At 42.5% G+C, this 26,013-nt stretch overlaps 1 long non-coding RNA gene across 3 annotated transcripts in view; it reads right to left on the bottom strand.

The window, feature by feature from the left end:
• LOC143835306 (uncharacterized) overlaps positions 1–26,013 on the bottom strand; it is a 148,994-nt gene that overhangs the window by 8,302 nt on the left and 114,679 nt on the right. Inside the window, exons 7-8 of one of the 3 annotated variants that reach the window (XR_013230078.1) lie at positions 20,956–21,050; positions 18,802–20,023 (exon numbers count right to left, since the gene is read on the bottom strand). The exons of the other annotated variants lie outside the window; for them this stretch is intronic. This is a non-coding gene — a long non-coding RNA (uncharacterized LOC143835306). Of the gene's footprint in view, positions 1–18,801; positions 20,024–20,955; positions 21,051–26,013 lie in introns of those variants that run through there. 3 annotated transcript variants of the gene reach the window in all.

The following is a 26,013-nucleotide window of genomic DNA, read 5'->3' as shown; positions in this document are numbered from 1 at the left end:
GAGGAGTTCGTAGTCCAGAGCTCTGCAACATGGAATAAAGAGAATACAACCAGTCCTGAAGAGGACAAGGAGATTGACCACAATAGGGAGCCTCTGCAGGCAGTTTGGAAAAAGACTGAACGGCGAAGGGCGAAACAGTTCTCGGGGCCTTTGGAGCTCCAGAATAGATTTCAGGCCCTTGCAGAGGAGGTGCAAGGGTCAACAAGGGAAGAGGTCCCAAAACAAACTCTAAGACAAAGGGAAGAGGCCACGGGGACAGAAGGAAATGGAGTTGAGAAGAAAAAAATAAGGAGAGTACTGGTAATTGGAGACTCCCTGCTAAGAGGAATGGATCGCCATGTGGCTGGGCCAGACCCCCTAACCCAAGAGGTGTGTTGCTTGCCAGGGGCGAAAATTAAAGATGTTTCAGAAAGGCTGCCCAAACTCCTCAAATCTACGGATCGCTACCCATTTGTGATGGTCCATGTGGGAACGAATGACATGTCCCTGAATACCATTGCTCCTATTAAAAAAGACTATCAAGATCTGGGGAGGAAGCTCAAGCAAATGGGGGCACAAGTGGTATTCTCTTCAATCTTGCCTGTCAAGGGAAGAGGAATGCATCGGGAGAGGAAGATAATGGAGGTGAATCACTGGCTGCGTAGTTGGTGCCGGCAGGAGAGATTTGGTTTCTGGGACCATGGGATAGGCTTTCTTGAGGAAGGCCTACTAGCACCTGATGGACTGCACTTATCGAAACTGGGGAAGAATGTGTTTGGCAGGAACCTGGGGAGATTCATCAGGAGAGCTTTAAACTAAAGCCACTAGGGGAAGGAGACGATCAACATAGGGAGTGTATGGAAGGAAAACGATCGGAGGCAGCCCATCCGGCAAGGCCAGCTCATAGGGAACCAAAAGTAAAAGGATTCAGTTGTCTTTATACTAATGCCCGAAGCATGGGCAATAAAAAGGAAGAGCTGGAACTTCTCATGCTGATGGAAAGGTATGATCTAGTAGGCATCACAGAAACTTGGTGGAATGATTCTCATGACTGGAATGTAATGGTGGATGGATATGAACTGTTCAGAAAAAACAGAATAGATTGAAGAGGTGGAGGAGTGGCACTGTATGTGAGGAAAGGGCTTACCTGTCAGGAAATTCTAGTGAAGGAGAGCATATCTGCAGTGGAAAGCATCTGGGTGAAAATAAGCGAGGGGAAAACAAACAGTGTGGTGGTTGGTGTCTGCTACCGACCGCCTGACCAACGAGAGGATGTGGATGCTGCACTTTGTGAGCAGCTTGAGAAAATATCCAAACGGCAGGACCTTGTCATCATGGGTGACTTCAATTTCCCAGATGTGTGCTGGGAAACTAACTCTGTGAAGCGTCCTCAGTCATGCAAGTTTCTGACCTGCCTGGCTGACAATTTCATTTATCAAATGGTAGATGAACCCACAAGAGGTTCAGCCATACTGGACTTAATACTGACCAACAGGCAAGAGTTGGTGGATGAGGTGAAGGAGGTGGGGACCCTAGGGGGAAGTGACCATGTCCTCATAGAATTCCTTTTGAGATGGGGAGCCAAGGAAGCTTGTAGCCAGACGCGGATGTTGGATTTTCGTAGGGCAAACTTTAATAAACTCAGAGACATGATGAGTGTCATACCATGGACGAGAATGCTGGAAGGGAAGGGAGCATGTGAAGGGTGGGCGCTACTCAAACAAGAGCTATTGCATGCTCAATCAATGACTATTCCAGAAATACGAAAACACTGCAGGAGCTCTAAGAAGCCTATTTGGATGAACAGAGAACTTCAAGAGGAATTAAGAAAGAAAAGGAAAATGTTCAGGAAATGGAGGGAAGGACAGAGCTCTAAAGAAGAGTACCTACAGGTTACTAGGCACTGTAGATCAATCATCAGAAAGGCCAAAGCTGAGAGTGAGCTAAGATTGGCCAGGGAAGCCCATTGTAACAAGAAAAGATTTTTCAGTTATGTGAGGAGCAAACGTAAAGTCAAGGAGGCAATAGGCCCACTGTTGGGTGCAGATGGACAAACTCTAACGAAAGATGCAGAGAAAGCAGAAAGGCTTAGTGCCTATTTTACATCAGTTTTTTCCCACAGGTCAAAGTGCTTAGGCACATCTAGAGATGGCTGTAGCCAAAGGATAGTGTCTGGGTGGCAGGTTAACATGGATAGAGAGGTTGTCGAGAGGCATTTAGCTGCAGTGGATGAGTTCAAATCCCCTGGTCCAGCTGAAATGCACCTGAGAGAACTCAAAGAACTTTCCAGAGAACTTGTACAGCCCTTGTCCATCATCTTCGGAACCTCTTTAAGGACTGGAGATGTCCCGGAGGACTGGAAAAGAGCAAACGTTATTCCGATCTTCAAAAAAGGGAGGAAGGATGACCCAGGAAACTACAGACCAGTGAGTCTGACCTCTGTTGTGGGGAAGATAATGGAGCAGATATTAAAGGGAGCGATCTGCAAACATCTGGAGGACAATTTGGTGATCCAAGGAAGTCAGCATGGATTTGTCTCCAACAGGTCCTGCCAACAGACCAACCTAGTTTCCTTTTTTGACCAAGTAACAGGTTTGCTGGATCGGGGAAATTCGGTTGATGTCATTTACTTGGATTTTAGTAAAGCTTTTGACAAGGTTCCCCATGATGTTCTGATGGATAAGTTGAAGGACTGCAATCTGGATTTTCAGATAGTTAGGTGGATAGGGAATTGGTTAGAGAACCGCACTCAAAGAGTTGTTGTCAATGGTGTTTCATCAGACTGGAGAGAGGTGAGTAGCGGGGTACCTCAGGGCTCGGTGCTCGGCCCGGTACTTTTTAACCTATTTATTAATGATCTAGATGAGGGGGTGGAGGGACTACTCATCAAGTTTGCAGATGACACCAAATTGGGAGGACTGGCAAATACTCCGGAAGATAGAGACAGAGTTCAACGAGATCTGAACACAATGGAAAAATGGGCAAATGAGAACAAGATGCAATTTAATAAAGATAAGTGTAAAGTTCTGCATCTGGGTCAGAAAAATGAAAAGCATGCCTACTGGATGGGGGATACGCTTCTAGGTAGCACTGTGTGTGAACGAGACCTTGGGGTACTTGTGGATTGTAAACTAAACATGAGCAGGCAGTGTGATGCAGCGGTAAAAAAGGCAAATGCCATTTTGGGCTGTATCAACAGAGGCATCACATCAAAATCACAAGATGTCATAGTCCCATTGTATACGGCACTGGTCAGACCACACCTGGAGTACTGTGTGCAGTTGTGGAGGCCTCACTTCAAGAAGGACGTAGATAAAATTGAAAGGGTACAGAGGAGAGCGACGAAGATGATCTGGGGCCAAGGGACCAAGCCCTATGAAGATAGGTTGAGGGACTTGGGAATGTTCAGCCTGGAGAAAAGGAGGTTGAGAGGGGACATGATAGCCCTCTTTAAGTATTTGAAAGGTTGTCACTTGGAGGAGGGCAGGATGCTGTTTCTGCTGGCTGCAGAGGAGAGGACACGCAGTAATGGGTTTAAACTTCAAGTACAACGATATAGGCTAGATATCAGGAAAAAGTTTTTCACAGTCAGAGTAGTTCAGCAGTGGAATAGGCTGCCTAAGGAGGTGGTGATTTCCCCCTTACTGGAAGTCTTCAAGCAAAGGTTGGATACACACTTTTCTTGGATGCTTTAGGATGCTTAGGGCTAATCCTGCGTTGAGCAGGGGGTTGGACTAGATGGCCTGTATGGCCCCTTCCAACTCTATGATTCTATGATTCTAAAGCTGTGGCCATGTTGAAGTCATCCTGGTGTCCGTGTCTGTCTTCCTGCTCATAAGGCCTGCCTGCAAGTCAACTATCAGCTCTGACAGGGCTCTTAGCTCTTCTGGGAGATCATTCCACCAGGCAGGGGCCAGGGCCAAAAAGCCCAAGCAAACTTCCCATGGGCCCAAGATCATCAACTTATTTTAACCTGCAAAGTGAAGAACCCTGTAGGGAGGCATAAGGACCAAGACCATGAATAGCCTTAAAGGTTAGCACCAAAACCTTGAACCTGATCCTGTATTCAACTGGTAACAATACAGATTCTCCTTTATACTCACAACATTATGAAAGAATCACACTACTTCCTACAAAGGCCTTTTTGCTTATCTTCTTCTTCTTTTGGAATTGCACCAACAGGGCCTTCACAGATTAATTTCACCGTGTTACTCTCTGAAAAGACACTTCCATGATTGCTACTGTGTATGAATTAAATAGGTGGGAATTGATGAAAGTGTTTACCAGTCAGCTGGGAAACAGCCTCTTAAATGGTGGCAATACATCAACCAGTCATATCATTTGAAAAGTCCCTGAAATGATCCACCAACCGCTCTGAAATATACTGCTTTTTTAAATTGGAGAAAGAAGCTGGATTCAGATCAAAATCTCCCTTTCCACAGAAGCTGACAGAAATTTGATTTTGATGAAGCCGAACGTTCAACTTCATTCTGACTAGCAACATCTCTCATTGTTATGAAAGGAGCAAAGGTGATTAATGTCATTCATGTATCTTGGAATGAGTCCAGAATTGGACTGCTTAGAATGCAGATGTCCAATCACTGAAGCTTACTGCTGGCATTCTCACCAGGCTTGTTGAAGAAAAACTGGGGTACAACAATGATTTGCAATTTAGTTAATTTAGAATAGTTCTGTGCCAACTTTGCAGAGTCCTGATTGAGGTGCCTTACAATTAAAAATCACAGTGTGGTCAGAGTCTGGGTACCTTTATTGGCATAAAAATGGCAAGGCATAAAGCTAAAATTTTATATAATTTCATTTATAGATTCCATCATGGAAAGATTTTCATTTAAAATTGCCAGGAAAGACTTAGTTATTTATACAATTATTGCTGAGTCGCTCACACTTAGTATAATTTTAATCCAATGTTTCGCATCAACACAGAAAGATCTGAGTCTCTTCAAATAATTAGCTAAAGGCTGATGATATAGAGCAAACTTAGGACATTCCAAGAGTATGTGGTATAATGTGTCAGTGACACTATACCCACGCAAACAGTATCCCTCCTGAAGAGGGATCTTCAGAAATCTACCTCGAGTAAAGTTTGAAAGATGTTAAGCCGAGGTAATAGAAATGCTCATTTTAGTGGGTGTGCCTCCAAAATTTGGAGATACAAGGGTATGGGTTTTTTAATATTAAAGGACTATAACAGAAACAGTGAGAACATATGCTGCTATTAGAAGAACCTAAAAAATGAGCATCCTGATCTTCCAATCTCTGTGAGATCGATTTTAGTCTAACTTCTCCTTCTTGCGCACTAAGGGTTGAGATGTCCAGACCCATAATTTGAAGTTTCTGTGACATTTTACTCAACCAGGTAAGAGAGAAAGGATCACTCAAAAGGTTAATCAGCAGACTACCTGGTTGAGCATGGAAATGGATTATTAATCAATATTTGAAGGACTGCAGCCAAGACTTGGCTTGTAAACTCTGTTGGCCAAGTTTTCCGACAAGTGTATTTGCCACCCAGTTTGGGACTCCTAAGAGGTTTCTGGAAAAGGAAGATTGGATGTTTTCTAATTTATTGTTATACACTTCCATCCATATTGGAATTCCAGAAAGAATCTAAGGAATTATTTCAGCTTTATAGATTTTGAGGGCTGCTGGAAGGTTTTTGTTACCTTTTTGGTGGTAAAACTTGGCTAAAAGTGATCATTGTTTTGCAGTTTTGATAGTTTTCTCTCTATGTTTTACCCATCTGTTGTTGTAAGTAAAATTTATGCCTAAGTACTTGTAGTGACTTACCTGTTCTATATGATTACCATTTATTTTCCAGAGAAACTTGTAATGGTTTTTGTGAAAACCATGATCTTAGTTTTTTTCAAAATTTATTTTTAGTTGATTGTCTCTACAGCAATATGTAAATGATCAAAGATAGTCAATTAGGCCTACTCAAATTCTAGATAAGATTACTGTGTCCAGCTCTAATCCCCACCAACAATATTTGACAGTTCCAATTACCTGAAGGGGATGGGTCCTTAAAAACCTACCTCTACTTGTGCAGAAACATACTTATTCCTTTTTTTTCATGAATCCCTTTAGCCATTTCTAAAGCTGTTACTTAACTCTGGTCATTCCTTTTCCGTTGGGACTACACAATTTTCACTCCCAAAAACAAAACGCATGGATATTTATTGCATTTCTACATAAATGTTGGCTGGTCACCAGGTCAGCACAACACACTTGCCTTGTGCCATGCTAATTTTTTGTGCCCAGTCAGCAGCTGCTTTTTATTTTGCACCAACCACAGTTGCCTCTGTGACTGGGAAGTTCTCTGCTGATCCCTCCTGGTAGCTGCAGGTGTTTTGAATTAGCATGGAACTATATTGAATTCTGGCAGGAAACAATAGAGACTAGTGTAAGGCCAATACTTCCAGAGTCATTAACTTTACTTTCTAGTTTCTCTGTTTTTTCCTTTGTATATATCCATATCACATAAATATGACTTAATCTGGTCCTTAAAATATTTCTGAATTCCACTTGCCTTGTGTCAGGTAGGTCACAACACTGGTTCCCAAAACTCTACCTATAATTTTACTGGCATATTCTGGTTCCTGCTAATTTTGTCAATCAAAAGAACGTCAATGTTATCTATTTTTTTCATGCAGTTTGATTACAGGAAGAATCATTCTGTTCTCCATTATATTTGGAAGGGTAGTCTCACAATGCAAGCCTATATGTATTTAATCCTTAGTTAATTATAGGAATTATATTTATGGAAGTATGTGCAGGATTGAAGCTTCAGAGTCTGATTGTAGACTAATCTATGTTTTATGTACCCATTATCTATTAATGCATCAGATTTCTTCTTTCCTTCTTTGCTGCACAATTAATGCATCACTTGGTGACATGAACCTGGCCACCTTGGCTAATTTTATCATCATATTTCTGTGCTTAATGAGAGATATTGATTGCTAGCATTGATTCATCTTGCCCTTGCGTGTCTCAAATGTTTTGCTGCTTTCCATTATCCGTCACATCATTACATTCTGCAACTGAAGGTAATATTTCTTCCCTTCTGTTGAAGGGCTTTTAATAAAGAGCAAAGCCATCTTTTGGGAGGATGCAAGGTTTGACACTGCTTATCCTTTGTTCCAGGAGTATGCCACAGGCCGCTAACCTGTGTTCACAAATGCCACAAGTAGCACAAAAGACAATGGTCTGTGGCACTTCTGGACAAGATCAAGAGACCCATTATCCCAGTCCTAGCTCTGACACAAGAGTCAGGATATATTTGTGCTTCTTTCTCTTAAGCTCCAGAGGGCAGAATAGGCAAAATCACAACAAGGAGGCATGGCACAGTGGTGTTTATGCACTGCAGTGCATATTCTAATGGCAGTAACTCACCCTTTGGCACATCTCCTAAAAAGGTTGGGTACCATTTTGAGAAGTACTAACTATTCTTGGTAGTGAGCCAATGATGCACAGACACAAAGAGCCAGTTCTATATGTTCACTATGAAGGACAAGGAACTTGTCATTTCACAACTGTCACCCGGGAAGTTCCAGCTACTTTCCTGACTCGATCATCTCACAGTGAAATTGCAATGTGTACATTTCCACTTGCCCTAAAAATAAGAATAGTCGAACTTCCCCAAACCCAAAATAAAATCTAAAAGCAATCTAATGCAGGTTTAAAAAGTACAACAGAGTTTGCACAGTAGATAAAGAACCCAGTTTAACTGACTGGAATATGCAAGCTCTGTAGTGTGCATGATTCAAAAGGACATGAAGGATGTCCTGCAGGGGGCACTGGAGGAGGAGTGTATTTAGCATAGTCAGAATAGGACCTTCCTGATATTTTTCAAATAATCTCCTCTAGCATTCTGATTGGCTCAATGGGAGACTTCCTGCTCCTTGAACAAACTTCCTTCCTTCTTGCCTCCATCCAAATAAATTGAAAACAACAGTTAGCCTGTTAGGACTCATTCTCTCTCTTCTTTCTATACAAAGTTGTTTCTCTTCACAATGAAACTATTTTATTCATTTCAGCAGCCTGGTGCTTTAATTCTGTTTACACATCGAACCCTGCCAACAAAGCTGGCAATCTTCAAACAGTTGTAAAGAATAAGGAAAAACAGTGAAAAACAGCATATCAAATTTGGGGGTGTTTTGTATGGCCTTTTACATATGCATGACACATACAGCAGAAGGAGGGGGGGAAAGAAAGGCTTAAGGAAGAGCTAGAGATATTTGTTATATTCAAGATACTGGAATACAGTATCTTGAATATCCCCTGGATAACCCAGACCAGGGGAGGGAAAAACTGTCCAGATCTCTTTTTTAGGCTCTCAGGATGGTGAGAGCTGGATAAACTGCACAGAGACTGAGCTTATGTAAAATATCTTTAAACAGCCCCATGGCGCGGAGCGCAACAGACTGAATAAAGCACTAAGGGCTGTGTGGGAGGAGTTAGGGCGGGCCCTGTCCGTGATAAAAACTTGGAGGGGCCAATCAGGAGCCGCAAAGCGGCTCCTGATTGGCCCCTCCGAGTGTCCATCCCGCCCCAAGCAGCCAATGGGGCAAAGTGCGGCTCCCCATTGGCTGCTTCACCCGCCCAGGGAATGTGCCCAGCTGCTCCGCCGGCCGGGAGAAGGCTCAGCTGAGTCTGGGCTGGGGGGTGGGCAGGGCAGCCTTCTCCCGGCCGGCAGAGCCGCCTCGCCTTACCACCGCGCCGTCCCTCGCCCCTTTCTAGCGCCCATTTTATTGCTTCTTAAAATGGGCTTAAAATCTAGTGTTTTTATAAAAGATATTTTAAGGCCACATTACACAATATGAGGATGATAGTCAGTGATAGCTTTGAAGGAAGTAGATAAAATTGAAAGGGTACAGAGGAGAGCGACGAGGATGATCTGGGGCCAAGGGACCAAGCCCTATGAAGATCCAAGGAAGTCAGCATGGATTTGTCTCCAACAGGTCCTGTCAGACCAACCTGGTTTCTTTTTTTGACCAAGTAACAGGTTTGCTGGATCGGGGAAATTCGGTTGATGTCGTTTACTTGGATTTTAGTAAAGCTTTTGATAAGGTTCCCCATGATGTTCTGATGGATAAATTGAAGGACTGCAATCTGGATTTTCAGATAGTTAAGTAGATAGGGAATTGGTTAGAGAACCGCACTCAGAGTTGTTGTCAATGGTGTTTCATCAGACTGGAGGAAGGTGAATAGCGGGGTACCTCAGGGCTCGGGGCTCGGTCCGTTACTTTTTAACATATTTTTTAATGATCTAGATGAGGGGGTGGAAGGACTACTCATCAAGTTTGCAGACAACACCAAATTGGGAGGACTGGCAAATACTCCAGAAGATAGAGACAGAGTTCAACGAGATCTGAACACAATGGAAAAATGGGCAAATGAGAACAAGATACAATTTAATAAAGATAAGTGTAAAGTTCTGCATCTGGGTCAGAAAAATGAAAAGCATGCCTACTGGATGGGGGATACGCTTCTAGGTAACACTGTGTCTGAACGAGACCTTGGGGTACTTGTGGATTGTAAACTAAATATGAGCAGGCAGTGTGATGCAGCGGTAAAAAAGGCGAATGCCATGTTGGGCTGTATCAACAGGGGCATCACATCAAAATCCCAAGATGTCATAGCCCCATTGTATACGGCACTGGTCAGACCACACCTGGAGTAATGTGTGCAGTTCTGGAGGCCTCACTTCAAGAAGGACGTAGATAAAATTGAAAGGATACAGAGGAGAGCGACGAGGAAGATCTGGGGCCAAGGGACCCATCCCTATGAAGATAGGTTGAGGGGAATGTTCAGCCTGGAGAAAAGGAGGTTGAGAGGGGACATGATAGCCCTCTTTAAGTATTTGAAAGGTTGTCACTTGGAGGAGGGCAGGAGGCTGTTTCCGTTGGCTGTAGAGGAGAGGACACACAGTAATGGGTTTAAACTACAAGTACAACGATATAGGCTAGATATCAGGAAAAAAATTTTCACAGTCAGAGTAATTCAGCAGTGGAATAGGCTGCCTAAGGAGGTGGTGAGCTCCCCCTCACTGGCAGTCTTCAAGCAAAGGTAGGATACACACATTTTCTTGGATGCTTTAGGATGCTTAGGGCTGATCCTGCGTTGAGCAGGGGGTTGGACTAGATGGCCTGTATGGCCCCTTCCAACTCTATGATTCTATGATTCTTTGATGTCCATAGAGGGCAACTAAGATGGCCAGATACTGTTTGATGAGATCCAGTTGCACTGGATCACACAGGTGTGAAGACTAGAGTTCTGTTGAAGCTGTCAAAGGAAGAGGCTCTCCCTTAAAGAGGCAAACATTGATTGCCCTTGTGTTTGACGTCTGTGCTATGTTGCCAAAGATTAAAGAAACTTTCCTGTCCTTACCCAATCACATCTGCTTCCAACAAAACAAAGGGCAACAATCCTTAACCTTTGTCAACCACCATTTCAATAAGTGAAGCCTTTCTTAAAGGTACACACAAAAAAATCTCTTTTCTTTTTTCTAAAAAAAAAATCTATCCTGCCTGGCAATTAGCTATCCTGGGCAGAAGATGAAGTTGAGTATTGTAAGGTGACCAGATTGTCCCACTTTTGGAGGGAGATCTGAGGATACCTGGCAAATTGTACTTATGTTGATATTAAAAATATATATATATTACAATACTATTTTTGCATTCTATGCATTCTATGAAACTTTTTGTTGCTCCATATAGACCAAATTTTTAATCAAGAACCCCCCCCCAGTCAATGGTGTCCCGCTTTACCAACGTTAAAATCTGGTCACCTTAGCGTATTGCCAATCAAAATATTGGTGAGCAATCCTAATCAAGAGTCACACTCTTCTAAATGCAATGGGTTTAAATGGATCTAACTTTGGTTAGGATTGCACTGTTCATATGGGTCTGTTTTTAAGGTGACCAGATTTTAACATTGGTAAAGTGGGACACCATTGATGGGGGGGGGGTGTTCTTGATTTAAAATTTGGTCTATATGGAGCAACAAATAGTTTCATAGAATGCATAGAATGCTAAAATAGTATTGTAATATATATTTTTTAATTTCAACATAAGTGCAATTTGCCAGGTTCCCCCAGATGTCCCTCCAAAAGTGGGACAATCTGGTCACCTTACTGATATTGTAAGTGGGAACTAAATGTGGATTGAAGGTCTGAATTTCTTAGCAAGTTAGCTGAAGACAGTCCCTTCTTGGAATTTCATTGGGTGGATTTTATGGTCTTTAATTGTCTAAGGTTTGCAAGATATAATTCAGCAACACTGTTGGTCTTTAAAAAAAAGTAGGAAAGGGGAAAGGAACCATCCATCATCACTAAAAGGGCATAAACATTTCTGTTGAGCAGACGCTTGCCTAATTCTCAGATTGATGCAATGTTGGCCTTTTTATTAATTTGTGCTTCAAACTGCATAAAATCTGCATAATCACCAAGTGTATCTGCTTACATTCCAATCATCTTTTCTCCCCCCTCTCCTTTACTGCAAAACAAATCATAACTTTTATCAGTGGCAAGGTGAAAGGCTTTATAGCCTCTAAAGGAAGGCAGCATAACAACAAGGTGTGTGCCTTTGGAAGTCAACTAATCAACATTCAGTCCAAACACACTCTACCTGTTCACCTCAGATGGATACCTAATGAAATTAGACATGAAATTATTACCAACTTTTGGTAAGTAACTAAAGAGGACGTATCTAAAGATTACTTTTGGTGGTGCCATAATGCATGTGGCTTCACTGGGCTTTACATTTTACTTTCCCTGGGACAGCAAGAGCTAGGGTAGGAGCAGGAAAGGGAGAGAAAGGTTTAACCTATATGGAGTTGATGAGTAATAACTTCAAGATGGACAAAAACCCCTCAGTGAGTTATTAGATTGTGGAATTCACCACTACTGGATGTAGTGAGTTGGCATATCATTCATATTATTCAAGACGGCTTTTTTTCCAGGATCACCATGAGGCTGGGGGTAAAAGTTTAGGACTTTCTCAACCTTTGTACCATTGAGAAACCCTTGAAATGTTCTTCAGGCTTTGACAAACTCCAGAAGGGGTGTGATTGTGCAGCATATGATTGGGAAGCATAGCCCATCGTTAGCCATTTTGGGAGGGGGTGGGTGGGTCAACATGATAAAAGTTTAAGAAATTTTAAAAATATATACAACAATTAAGTCCCACCCAATTGGGAAACCCTTCCAGGGCTGGGGGGAAAACCCAGGGGTTCATGAAATCCTGGTTGAGGAAGCCTGGGTTAGGGACTACTGACTATATTACAGCATCTAGTTTGCATTGTCTGCTGCTGTAAGCAGGATTCTACTATGTAATGTTGGCATTGTTTAGCAGATCATGTCAATACTTATTCTTTGTTTCAGTTCCTTTCAGTTTTCTGCAATCCAAATCCTAATGCACTATTTATTGGTGGTCCTTTCCTGTTGATTTTATGGACTTTGGTCAATCTGCCTTTAGTCCTCGTGAGAAAGGCAGACATGTAAATTAAATAACTAAATAAATACATACACAAAAGGGGGTCATTGAGAACAGTGCGGTTTCTACACAGGGAGGGGCTTATGTGGTTTATCCATTGCTGGTGCCACTGCAGATAAAGTTCACTGGAAACAAGACTTCCACAAGGTAGGGTTCCTCACAGTGTCCCCACTTTTGTCCCTTAACCATGGCCACCCTCCTCCCTGGGCCACTGGGGCTTCTCCCATTTTTTTTAAGGCACTAGGATATCATTATATTGATATACAGTTGTAGCAAAAGGTTATTGTAGTAACAATATACTTTTTACAAAATAGTATATTTCTATCCCATCCTAATACAAAGATATCCTTTTCTCCTCGTATCTCACAAGAGTAAGAGCTAGAAATTTTCAGAAAACCTGTTACCCATACTGTGACAATAGCATATTAAATTAATACTAATCTAGTGCTAGTTTCTTTAAAAAAGCAATAGTAGCGGGACAAATTGACTGCCATGGAAACAGTCTCAGGAAAAAAAATAGCTGCCACGGAGATGCAAAAATACAAATTTCCCCACCATCACAATAGGTATCCCAGGTTTTACTGCAGTCTTTCTCAAAATGGAAGCAAAGCTGATTTGAGAAAAATCAAAGAAAAGAATAAGAGTTGACTTTTATACCCCACTTTTCACTGCCTCTCAAAGCAGCTTACGATCGCCTTCCCTTCCTCTCCCCACAATAGACACCCTGTGAGGTAGGTGAGACTGAGAGAGCTCTGACAGCACTACATATTCAGAACAGGACTATCAGGACTGTGATGAGTGCAAGATAATCTAGCTGGTTGCATGTGGAGGAGCAGGGAATCAAACCTGACTCAACAGATTAGAAACCACTGCTCTTAACCACTACACCAAGCTGGCTCTCAAGGGACAATTCTGCACCCATTGCAGCTGATCAGCATGATCTGCCACTTCTTGTGTCCCTGCAGGGGATGCAGCTGTGGTGGAAAGCTTTTGCCACATGGAGGGGTGACAGGGAGGGCTGCAGGAAGGTGGGATTGCTTGAGAATGCAATCCCGCCTTCCTGCACAAAAAAATGCCCTATTGGGCCCCGCAGTGCCACCAAGTTCTGCAGAGTTTAGTGGGGCATTTGTGTCCCCTCTGGGCCTCCTGTCCAGATTAGCCTCAATCTGTCTAAGCACTGTTGTCCCCCGGAGCACTTAAGGGAGTGTGGAATATATCCATGTTCCCTTAAAGCAGGCCAACAGTGGCCTAACACGTGCCAGGCCCAGGAGGAGTTCAGCCTGGCGGCGATGTCATATGGAAGCAGGGATTAGGCCCACTTCCATATTAGTGCCCTCCCAGCCTTTTTCACCCATGCGGAATTGGCCGGGGAGGTACACAAATACATCCTGATGTTATGGAGAAGAGGCCAAAGGGAGTTTAAAAGAAGGAAAGAAGGAGACTTTATTATAAAATATGGCATTGGCACAACAGTAGAACAGAGGAAAGGATCTGGGAAAGTAATGCAGAGCACAGAATATTTGAACATGAACTCATTCCATCTGATGTTTTTGCATTTCCCTGGCTGCATCTCATTTGACAATTAAAGAAAACAACCCAGTGCATTAGCAGTTTTAGAGCACCAACCATTTTCTCTCTCATGGCTGGGCAGAAACAAGCCTCATTTCACCCATTTACAACTTTTCTTACTGCTGTGTTTTCAGAATGTCAGCCCTTTTCATTAGCCTAAACTAATTTAAAGTGAATTGAATATCCATATGCAGCACAGCGAATCTTCGGTTAAGAATACATTGTCAATATTTGCAACTCGAAAGCCTTGGTCATAAATGCTTGTCCATAAGCATATTGGGAAACGTTGAATATTCATATACTGTCGACAAGGGTGAAATGTATGTGTATTATCGTAGCTTTCACTGACTTCTCTCACAATCTTTAATTCTTTTATATGCAACAACCATACTGCAAGGCATGGATTGTGCAACGTCACTTACGTTGGCAGAGTTTAGATATGCAATGATGTGTAAAACACCAGAGGACTTAAAATAATACTATAGTTTTATTATGAAGAGAAACAACTATGTATAGAAAGAGGAGAGAAGAGAGATTCCTGGCTGTCTAACAGCAATCTTTCTTCTGTTCGGGAGGCAAGCAGGGAGAAAGTATACTCAAAGGAGCAGGAAGTCTCCAAAGAGCCAACAAGGACACTGGAGGAGATTTTGAAGAACATCATGAAGTTCCTAATTAATTATGCTAAATACACATCTCTTTCATTGCCCCTTACATGACATTCTTCATATGTTTCTGAATCACGCATACTACAGATCTTGAATTTCCATCACCTTAATGCTAGTACAGAGTCTCAGGGAAGGGCAGTAGAGATTCAGTAAAGGCTAGAGAGCCTTCTTGACCTATGCTTTGTTCATTCCTGAAGGCCCATCCTCTTAGCTACCCAGAGTACTATTCAATAAGGTGTCCTTCCTTCTGGTCACATTTCTTCTCTCACCAGCTTGGTGTAGGGGTTAAGAGTGGTGGCTTCTAATCTGGTGAGTCAAGTTTGCTTCCCTCTCCCTCCACATGCAGGAAACTGGCTGATGTTGGGATTGTCACAGTCCTGGTAGTGCTGTTCTTACAGAGCAGTCCTGTCAGAGCTCTCTTAGCCCCACCTACCTCACAGGGTATTGGTTATGGGGACAGGAAGGGAAGGCAACTGCATGTTGCTTTGAGACTTCTTTGGGGATTGAAAAGCAAGATATAAAAAACAACTTTTCTTCTTCTTGTCTCTCTCTCCCCTGTTCACCATAAGGGCTGGACATATGTTCCATAATCTCTCCCCATCCTTGCTTTGATAGATAGCTAGAAGCCTTTTCTCTGCCTTCCCTATGGAGTTCTCTCACAATAAAGAACTATTTCTTTTCTAACGAGTCTCAGTGTGAATGTACTTCTCAAGCAAACAGAGTGTAGAATTCTACTGTGCGGAGACTCAACTCTGTTTTCAGCATGAATGGGCCAGAACCAACATTATAGTAGCCAATGCATCTGATATAATTGTTGATGTTCATGCATGGCTTATCCTCGTGCATGGCATAGCTGTTACACATTCACACAAGAAACAAATTAGAACACTCTCCACAACCAAATTTAAAGCAGACAGCCATTTAAGTCAAAGATTTCAACACGTAACAGTATCCTTTGTGCTGTCAAGTCACTTGGCAATTTCTGGCCTATCATACTCAAAAGTATGATCCAAGATTGTGGACTGCTCAACTGAACAATGAAAAAGGCCTATAATGGAATTTCTATTGTGTCTACTGTTGCAATTAAGAAGTAACCAAGCCAAGCCTTCCATTTGCCATCACTGCTGCTGCCTCAGAAAACTTTTAATTGCCAGTAGCCAAATGAAGGTCCCAATTTAGATCCAGAATTTCCATCAACAATATTCCAAAAAGCCATGGGGTGCAGTAGCTAGGAATCCGATATACGACAGAGCACATCTCCACTTCAGTGTTACCTTTCATGAAGTCTTATGTTGATGGCAGGAAAACCACATTCAGCTTCACCTACCCCACAATCAAAAATGGGATACATTAGCATTACTGATATGATATAAAAGGAACTGTTTAAAAGCACTATGTTAATGTTAAACATTTTTCATGTCCCATCCACCCATTAGGAAAATCAGTGTGACACAAATGATTTTACATCCACCATTTTTTCCTCACAACTCATAGAAGTAGACTGAGTTGAGAAAGAGTGGCTATAATATACTCTGACCATTTTTGCACCGGGCTGCAGACTGGAGTTTGAGCCAGGGCAGGTTGCTGTTCCTCTTCCTGCTCCTGCACAAGGGAGCATTTGGCCCAGTGCACCTTGTCCACCCCAGATTTGTGTTCCCACACAGGAACCAGGGAAGCAAAGTTCCCAACACAGAAACGGTCTCTGTTGAAGGGGAGATTCTGTTCATGGGACATTGGGACTGGAAACCAAAGAAGAATCCAAAACAGATCTACTCGATGGAACTTACTTTCAGGAAACTGTTTTCAGGATTACATTGAGGTTCTCATTTTGGCCAATTATGCACGGCCGCCGAAATGGCGATTTCGGGTCACATGGAAAACGCGGAGGGGGAAGACGTGACGCACACCGGTTATGCACGGGGCAGGGCGCGACGGCGGCAAAACCCAGAGTAACCGATTATGCACGCGGCGATCCCAGCGCCACTTCTGGTTGCGCCCCGATCACCCGGAAGCTGCGCTTTCTTCCGCGTTTCACGAACGCGGCTTTTTCGGCGGCATGCAACAAAGCTGCGGCCGGTTGCAGCCTGCACTGTGCATTATCGGTGATTTTAGTCGCCGCCATTCCACCCCGAATGTGCGCTAAAACCCCCGTGCATAATGGGTCCAATTGAACATCTGCCATTGTTTTATGCAACTGAGAATATCAATAGCAAAGCAGGATATAAGTAACAAAATTTATATTTCCTATTTTTCTAGATCAGACGGCCTAGAAATACAAGCACAGTCATTGGTCCAAGTTATTCATAATGCTTTGTTGTTGCTGTTGTTGTTGTTTTTTATTTCCCTTTCAGTTTGAAGTGAACTCATACAAAAAGAGTAGGGAAACTCTTATCTCTTTGAAATAATTAAAATAGTTTCAGACTTTGAAATGGTCTTTTAATACACTATGCAAATCTGTGAACAATCAAAACGCCACCTTTGACGAGCAACATTTTTATACAACATTAAAGTGAGAGAATATCTTCAATGGAATGTGTATGCAACCAAAATTTAATAAGTACTGTACCTTCAAAGTCCAGAAACAGTAATATTAATTAAAAAAACCTTTGATGAGCTCAAAATCATCAAAAAAAAAAACATTCAAAGCAAAGCATAAACTCAATAATCTCTTTAATGGAAAGTCACAAATCCCTCTAACAGGTTTCGTATTAGAAAATAGGATTTTGTATGGTTTGGAAAGAATTACTGTTCCTTGCAGTACCATCCAAAGCAGAGTTGCTCCCCTCTGTCTGCTGAAGTCAACGAGTTCAAAGAGTGTTTCCTTAGAATGGCACCGTTGGATATACATATTTTGTGGAAAACAAATAATAATAATGTGAATTTTCATTCAGAATTTTTCAATATAGTTTTATTTGCTACTTCCAAACAAATAGCTTTCCCATAATTCCTTCCATTAGGTATTGACCAAATGTAATGAAAACGTGTTCATTGTAATGAAAACGTGTTCTAGATTTTTTTTTTAATCAGAAAATTACATTTCATTCAAAAGATTCTTGTTTGGTGCTTATGACATTTTGTGCTTATTTGATTCAAGAGAATGGATAGTTTAGAAAACAGACACTACAACAAGTAGAAAAGAAGAAAGAGGAAAAAACCTTGATAGCCCTATTTCTATGGCAGGACTTAGTCTTTGACACCAAGGAAAACTGGCAGGATGACTCTCCTGTCCTCAGGGGTATTTGATACAAAAAGATAGATCCCATTTCTTTTTCAGCATCACAAGAGTTAATCAGTATGCCCTGCTCTTTTCAAGGCCTGAGTGAATATGCTAATCTAACTCTTTGTCTGGTGCATAAACAATTGGTTTATGAAGACTCTTTCAGTTTCTAGCAAGGGCATGATTGCATTTCTGCTCACATAGCCACCCTCATCATGCAGAGAGAATACAGTTGCAATCTATTTTAATAGCTTATCTAGTATTCACAGTAACTGAGTGAAGTCATTATGAATTCAGTCATTCATGAGAATGTCACAGGTACTTCCACAGGAGTTCTGTTGTAATTGGGAAACAGCTAAGTTCCAGTTTGGCTTCATAACCTGATGATCGTGCCAGATAAGACCTCAAAAGAGATGATAGGTTCCTGATATATAACCTTGGTTGAATAAAATTTTTATCTTAAAGGTTCCGCTGGACTCAAAACTTTGCTCTGCTGCTTGGGCCAACTCAACCACACACCTAACTCTATCTTCTTGGTTTTATAGTAAGAGGCAAAGTCATTGTCGAATAATAAATACATACCAGGATGAAGTCCGCACACATTGGATAATGCACCTTGGATGTACTTTTGCTGCTGGATTTTCCAGTGCAGAACAGGATAATGTACTTCTAAAGTGCACTGAAATATGTGTGCGGAATGGGCCCAGGTTGGGGATCCTTTAGATCAGGGGTAGTCAAACTGCGGCCCTCCAGATGTCCGTGGACTACAATTCCCAGGAGCACCTACCAGCATTCGCTGGCAGGGGTTCCTGGGAATTGTAGTCCACGGACATCTGGAGGGCCGCAGTTTGACTACCCCTGCTTTAGATTGTTAGGGGATTACTTACGAATCTTTTTTGTACAGTAACATTATCAATACAGAGGCTCTTGCTCAGGCAGAACAAATGCAGACTTCTGAGATCCATTACAGTCTAACAGAATTCAGCCTCCTACTGTGTTCTTATTAGATATTCACCCCTAGCAAAATTCTAAGAGAATTTAGAGGATCCTGCTCAGAAAAAGAAAACCAACAACTAGGGGATTTCCAGAAAAGCTGTTACAACTTGTGTCACCCTTGGGCAATATATATCTAAAACTTTGGGGGGGGGGGGTGGACCGAGGCAAGTGCACTGACAACTCTAACCTCATCAGCCAGTTTTCCCCTATTGGTAAAAATCAAGTCTTAACAAGCAGACCCCCCTGGTTGCCCCTTGCACTTTCTGGGAAATGAAAGTGTCATCAAGACAAGACAAGACAAGACAAGACAAGACAAGACAAGACAAGAATTTATTGGACTTTTGCTTTTTAGCAGGGCAGGTCTTCCAACAGATATCTGGGTAACTGAAATCATGACCACTAGGTCCTATCTTTCTGAGAATTTTGTAATCTGATCTAGGAGCGTCTCATCCAAGTCCTCTGCCTGGCCTGGTGGTCTATAGCAGACCCCCACCATAATACCACTTTTATTTCCTACTCCTTTTATTTTTACCCAAAGACTTTGATTTTCAACAAGTCACTCAACCCAACCTGGTACATAGGGTGGTTGCTGTTAGGATAAACAGAAGTAAAAAAAATCATATTGTAAACTTCTTTGGATGCCTGCTAGGAAGAAAAGAAATGGCTCTACAAGTCCAAGTCAGTAAATAAATTGCCAGCAGCATTGGGCACTGTTTCTCATACATTTGGGTCTCTTGACTTTGCTCTACTGATCCAGGAACAAACAAGAAGCCTCTGACCCTGGAAGAAGTTCCTTAGTCTGGAGGATCGCTCCATGTTTCATCACACGGATTTACAGGATTCAAACCCAGGTAGTGCAAACAGGAAAAGAAGAATTTGTCAGTGTGAGAACAAGCCTTGAGTTTCAAAGAAGAGCAATGTTTTTCTTCCAGCCTCTATTTGTTTTTAAGAATGCTAGCACCATATCGGTGTTCATTCTCACTTATATTTTCAGATGATGCTGGTCAAGTGCATGTCTCAAAAGCCTCCAGCCAGGGCTGATGTGCAGTAAACAAGCAGTGTTGACAAGGGTGAAGTCTAATCATGTCCTGTAGAGGAAGGAATAAAGCAAAGCTATTGCTTGAAAAATAATTCATTTGTTAGTCTTGGCAGAAGCTTGCTACATTCACCTGCCTGTGTTTTCTAATGAAGGCTTGCCTTGAGGGGCCTGCGATGTACTTCTGTTCCGACATTCAATCACAATCAACTCCTCCTAAAGTAATAAATGGTTCAAAACGGCCCCAAAGCCCTATAAAATAGGAATAGTTGAGATCTCTGACCTTGATCTTTAGAGAAAGGTAGAAGCTATTAAATCTCAGCCAGAATTGTACACAGTGATGGGATGTTATCCTTTAATTGGGGAGGCGTTTGGCAAGATAGTATGCACAATCATGTTGATTTAAGTGTTTTATGGCTTCTTGACTTCAGTTCAAGACTGAGCAGTTCTAATTGGATGTAATAGGGTCTAATTTCCAGTACATAGGCATTAGGAAGCTAGACAAATGCTTCAATACAGGGTGACCTTTTCATTATTGCTCGGTCAAGACATCTGTCAAGAGGCATTTCTTCTGTTGCAAAAACAGGCATACATCCTTTTTCCCCCAATGAACTGACGGAAGGTAGAGCTTGTTCTGAGTATGAAGTCAGAATATCTGAGCAAGTGGCATTCAAAATTTACTCTGGACATGAATTGAACAACATAAATAAAACAGTTTGTCTTTTTATGGGTGAAAAGGTCAAGAACCAATTGTTCTTTAACGAAAAGTTATAAAAAGAACATGAAAAAGATAGAACTACTTGTAAAGCCAATAGAATGGAAAAGCAAAGTAGAGAAGGTTTTATAATAATTCCTTTAATTAACTTTGTCTACCTCTAATGCTTAAAAACATATTTATTCCAATAAAACAAAGTATGTTATTTGTTTCTAACTTTAATACATTTTGGGCTTTTTTGCATGCCATAAATGTAGCATCATGCTTACCCCATGAAGACTCTATATTTCAGGCGCTCCGCACAACATCGCCAACTCCCGCGTCTGGCCAGCAAACTGCTTGCTACATCCACCATTTTAAAGTGCTAGTTGGGGAATTGCAAAAAATGGATTCACCAACCTAAAAAGAGCTGGACAACCAGCAAGCCTCCAGCAAAAGAAAGGTATGGAGGTGAAGAAGCGCTATATCTACCTCCAATGTCCCACCCTTGCATTTGCCTCCCTCTCCCTTCTTCCTGGGGATGGGAATTTCTTTTTTTTAAGGCGAACTGCCTGGAGTAATGAATAGGCAGACACACGCCTTGGTGAGCCAGCAGATACACAGATACACTTTATAATCAGGCTCCTATTTCACACAGGTTACAATTTAATACAACACAAAATTTTCATTGTGTGCCCGGGAAACCCCACCCTGGGGATTCATAGAGATATCTGCATCTCTATGAATATGTGCATAGACATTTAAAGGAATACAGATATTTTAAAAAATCAGCAATTGCCTGAAGTGCTGGAAGGGTTTGACGCACACATCACTGGATGCTAGGCTATTGCTATAGGTAGTGATTGTTCACTTCCAGCCTCGTCCACCAGAAAATCAAGGAGGTAAATATTACAACAGTGCAATGATACACCAGTAGCCAGTGACTTGTGGATCCAGCTAGGGTCTTATTGTTTCAGTCCCCTGTGTTTAACTTAGGCATGATCAAAAGCTTTCACTTCCAAGTGATTTCAGTAGGGTCATATTGACCAGCCCTCTAGCACAGAAAAGAAGCAAACTGTCCCTGAAGATGAATGCTGATATTTTTTTTTATGCCTTGCTGTCAAGCATTTCCTCTTCACATTGCAAAAGGAAACACAACTTTTCTAATGCCCTTTGTCCACCCCAGGCATACAAAAACACTCTGGGTGACACAGTTGGATACAGCCCAGTGGCTCCATTCATTGTCATTTTCTGGGATGGAGTTATGTTTCGACATGTCCAGTTACTATTACCTCCCTGAACGTCAAGTCAGGCTTTGAGTCAGTGGTGCTTTCTGAGCAAAACAGCCCTAAGGATGTCACTGCTGTCTGGGCTAAAGAAAGATTTAATGGTGACACAAATGACATTGAGAGTTTGACCTTCTACAGAGAGTTTAAAACTGAAATTACTCTTCTGTCACAAAAGAGGAAATTCATCTCTTAGCTATTTGAGCCTTGCAAATGCTGTCTACTTTATGCCTTGCTGGTACCTGAGACACTGAATTTTCAGACACAAGTAATTAAACAAGAACGCAAACCCATCAAAGTTAAGCACTTTAGGGAGGACATGTTTGAACATGTATATAACAATTGAAGTGAAATCAGTAGAAGTTAAAACTGATTAACTGTGCCCAATTTTTAAAGCATTTACCTGCATGCATTTGGTTTGCAGTGAAAACGTAATACGAAAAAATATTAAAACACCTCGCCTTCTTGTCACTCGGCAATCCCGCTGATCTCCAGGCAGAAAGAAGAGTACGACATTCAAAGAAGGCCAAGAGAAAAGAAGAGGCTGACTAATAATAAGTGATGTTCAAGATAATGGGATATTGTGGTACACAGAAGGGCAGAGGGATTGTGCTAGATGACCTTTTCCTTCACTCCCAAATCTCTGCTCAGAACTTCTAAGTTACTACCTCTAGGTCACCAAATAATCTGGCTATCACACAAATTCAATTTTCTATTCTCTTTGGTGTGAGGGAGGGTATTTGTCCCAATAAGATGCGGCACCAGGAGTTGGCAGTTAATATGGCGACAGCTTTATTTTCTTCCAGCCGGAGGGTTGGCACAGCACAAAGAAGGAAGCCTGATCCACAGCCCTCCAGCTGCTCCAACATAGGGTCCAGTGGCACCTTGGCACCTGCCCTCTTCCCAGCCAGGAAGGGCAGGCCTCTTGCCACTTAGATCTCCTCCCACAGGAAACAGCCTAAATGGGAGCCAATTGGCATCCACTTCATTTGGGTACCCTGACGGCTGTGAGCCCCTGGCCTCCCACCTGAGTCAGCTGCACTCATTATCCAGGCGGTCTCTTATTGAGAGCCCCTCCTTCATGGAGCCCAGTATGCAAACTGGCTCCTCTTGCATCCAACAAACTTATGAAACTGGAGGCAAAGAGCTGGTCACTTATTAGACTTTCCTGGCTGAGAACTCCCTCCTGATTGGGGTTAAACTACCAGGGTGGGCCATTCCTGGCTGATAGCCATGACTTACACATGAGTAAACAATCCCAAGGTAGAGTCTTTTCCTGGCCATCTTGGGTCCCAGAGGGGCAGCAGGGGACTATTTCTGGGCATCGCACATGCCCCCCTCCAGAATGCATGCAGAGACAGCACTAGGAGGCAGGTTACCCCTCTCCCATATTCTCTGAATTGGTAGGGGTCAGGAAAACGTACTGGCAGCGGGTCATGTTCTGAGGCTTCCTCCTCTTCCACCCAGCAAACTTCTGAAACTGGCAGGAAGTTGGAGATGGAGAGCTGATTCCTTAGTAAACCTTCCTGGATGATGGCTCCCTCTTGTTTGGGGCTAAACTACCAAGGCAGAACATTCCTGGCTGACAGCCATCTTCTAATGGGGGAATATTTCCCTGCAGGGGGGGATCAATCAGGTAGGGAGTGAGTGATCTGCATGCAATTTAAGCCGATTGGCACTCATTAGCAGAGTGCACTTTGAACTGATTGGCCCTCATTGGCAGAGTGCAGTTTGAACTGATTGGCCCTCATTGGCAAAGTGCTCTGTGTCTATTGGTGGCACACCCCCAGGGAGGGCCAACCAGGTAGTGAATGACCTGTCCTTTTGGACATAACCTTTACTGATTTCTATACTTCCCCTCCCCACAAGTGGGTTCGGGGTGGCTTACAATAGTAAAGTAAAATACAATAAAAAATAGTTTACAAACCCAATCCCCCTCCATTCCCCTCCTGTCTGAACACTCTCCACCACCTATCCTGACTGGGGTCAATGAAAGATAAGATAAGGAGGAGGGGAGAAAGAGGAAGAGAGAGGAGGCCTGTATAAATCCAGGGAGCCTTCTTACTGTGGGCTCCACCAGCTTTTGACTTCAAGGCTTCTTTTCTTGTCTTACTTACTTACCTCTATTGCTTTGATGGATAACCCTCAAGAAATTTCATTTTGAAATCAGAGATAAAAAGCAAGCAGCCAAAATGTCTAAGGCTTATTCAAATCTTATCTGAACTGTCTAAGCTTCTTAGGTCTCAGGCATAACAAGTGTCATATGAGATTTGTTACTTCCTGTTTTGGGACAGTCTAGACTTATTATGAGAACAGACTTTACTCCTTTCAATACTCTTATCGGCAGTGATCAAGAAACACAAAGGTGTGAAAAGATGATGCTCACTATGGCACATCTTAATTAAAAATGACTGCTCTGGGAGAATGAGGGTTTGGGTACATGAATACAACTGAGGTTCTTGTTTTTTTCAGTATCTTCCATTTGTGTAGACTGCTTTGTCTTCGAGGACTGTATGCTTAGTGCCTGTTTCTACAGTGCAATTCACAGCAATGCATGGACGTCACTATGTTGTGGTGTGATCTCAAGCAGTCAGACTAGAGGCAGGGAATTTCTCCTCCCACTTACCTTTGCACCTATGCTTGTTTGGGATGATAAACCTAAAGGAACAATGTGAGTAGACAACTCACTCTTCTAAACCCACTGGTGTCTATGAATTTAGAAGGGTGTAACTCTTTTTAGGATCGTACTCCAAATTGGATCTGGCAACTCAGGCTACAGTACAACCCAATGAAAGCATTAGCTCATTAGGGGGATACATCTAAATCTACTCAAGCAGAAATAAAACACAACAATTAGCTCTCTCAGGTCACCTAGGGGATAATGGAAATTATCAATATTACCGGAGTAACAAAAAATTGTCTCCCAGAATCTTGGGAGTGTTTGGGGGATGCCAGGAACCAGGAAGGAGAGAGAGAAATCTAGCCCTGCAAATAGCTGTTGGACAGTGTCTCTATCCCTTTACATTTTATAAGGCCATTTTTCCTATGGGGATTAAAGGGGAGATTATTTCCTATGTGCTGAAGACAGCCCAGGTACATCTGATCTACTATTGGTCCTAATGCCATGACCGTTTAATACAGTTCCTCATGTTGTGGTGACCCCCAACCATAAAATTATGCAAGTGTTCTTTCACAGAAATTAAACCAAAACTGACCAATGGTTCATTATATGCAAACATTGTTCATGATTGCATATAAATTGATTTTTTTTCTGGGGGTTTTCTGTTCAGTTCTGCCTTTTGTCTCGCCAAGCTACGCTGCCCCCTGGAGTGCCTGGTGGGAGACCGCGCTGGAGGCACTGCTGGGGCAGCTGGGGCAGCTGGGGCAGCTGGTGGTCGAGTGCGGGCACCTTCAGGAGGAGTAGCAACAGTGGCAGAGACTGTTTCCTTCTGTTTCTGGAGGCCAGGGTGTAAATTGCTCAGAGCTTTTATTCCAATCCCAGGTCGATTCAGTCCCTGCCCTCTACACAGAATGCGATTTCGGTTTGGATTTTGGGTGATTTAAATTTTCCTTCTGCAGCAAGAAGGATTGATCTGGAGTGACCCTACCTTTATTGTGTGATATCTTAGAGTGCTTTTAACCCTCAATATTTTTCAAATCTGGATTGGGAAAGAAAGCTCTGTGGCAGAGAACGTCTGATATGTCACACCTGGTCATGTGACAAGCTTGCCTTAAAGGAGAAGCCCCTAATTTCTCTCAACTTCTGTCGGTCCTGGATTTTTTTCTCCCTTCTCTGCCTTTTTCGATCCTCTTCCCCTCCCCTCCAAGAAAAGAAAGAGGCTCCCTGCTTGGCTCCTCTTCCCCCCCCCTTCAAGAAAATAAAGAAAGAGGCTTGGCTCCCCCTCCCTTCTGAACTACCCTAACCACGTGCAGAACACTTTCCTGTTTCAATGGGGAGGGGGGGGAGAGGAAGACCCAAGTTCAAAGCGATCTGGATTCAACAGTTATGACAATGGAATAAACAAAGTAAGTGCAGACTCTGCCTAGGTCTTCCAGTTTAAT

Source organism: Paroedura picta, chromosome 4, assembly GCF_049243985.1.
Source record: "Paroedura picta isolate Pp20150507F chromosome 4, Ppicta_v3.0, whole genome shotgun sequence".
Lineage (NCBI taxonomy): Eukaryota > Metazoa > Chordata > Lepidosauria > Squamata > Gekkonidae > Paroedura > Paroedura picta.
Note: the sequence above shows the minus strand (reverse complement) of the source record. Positions and strands in the feature narration are given on the sequence as shown.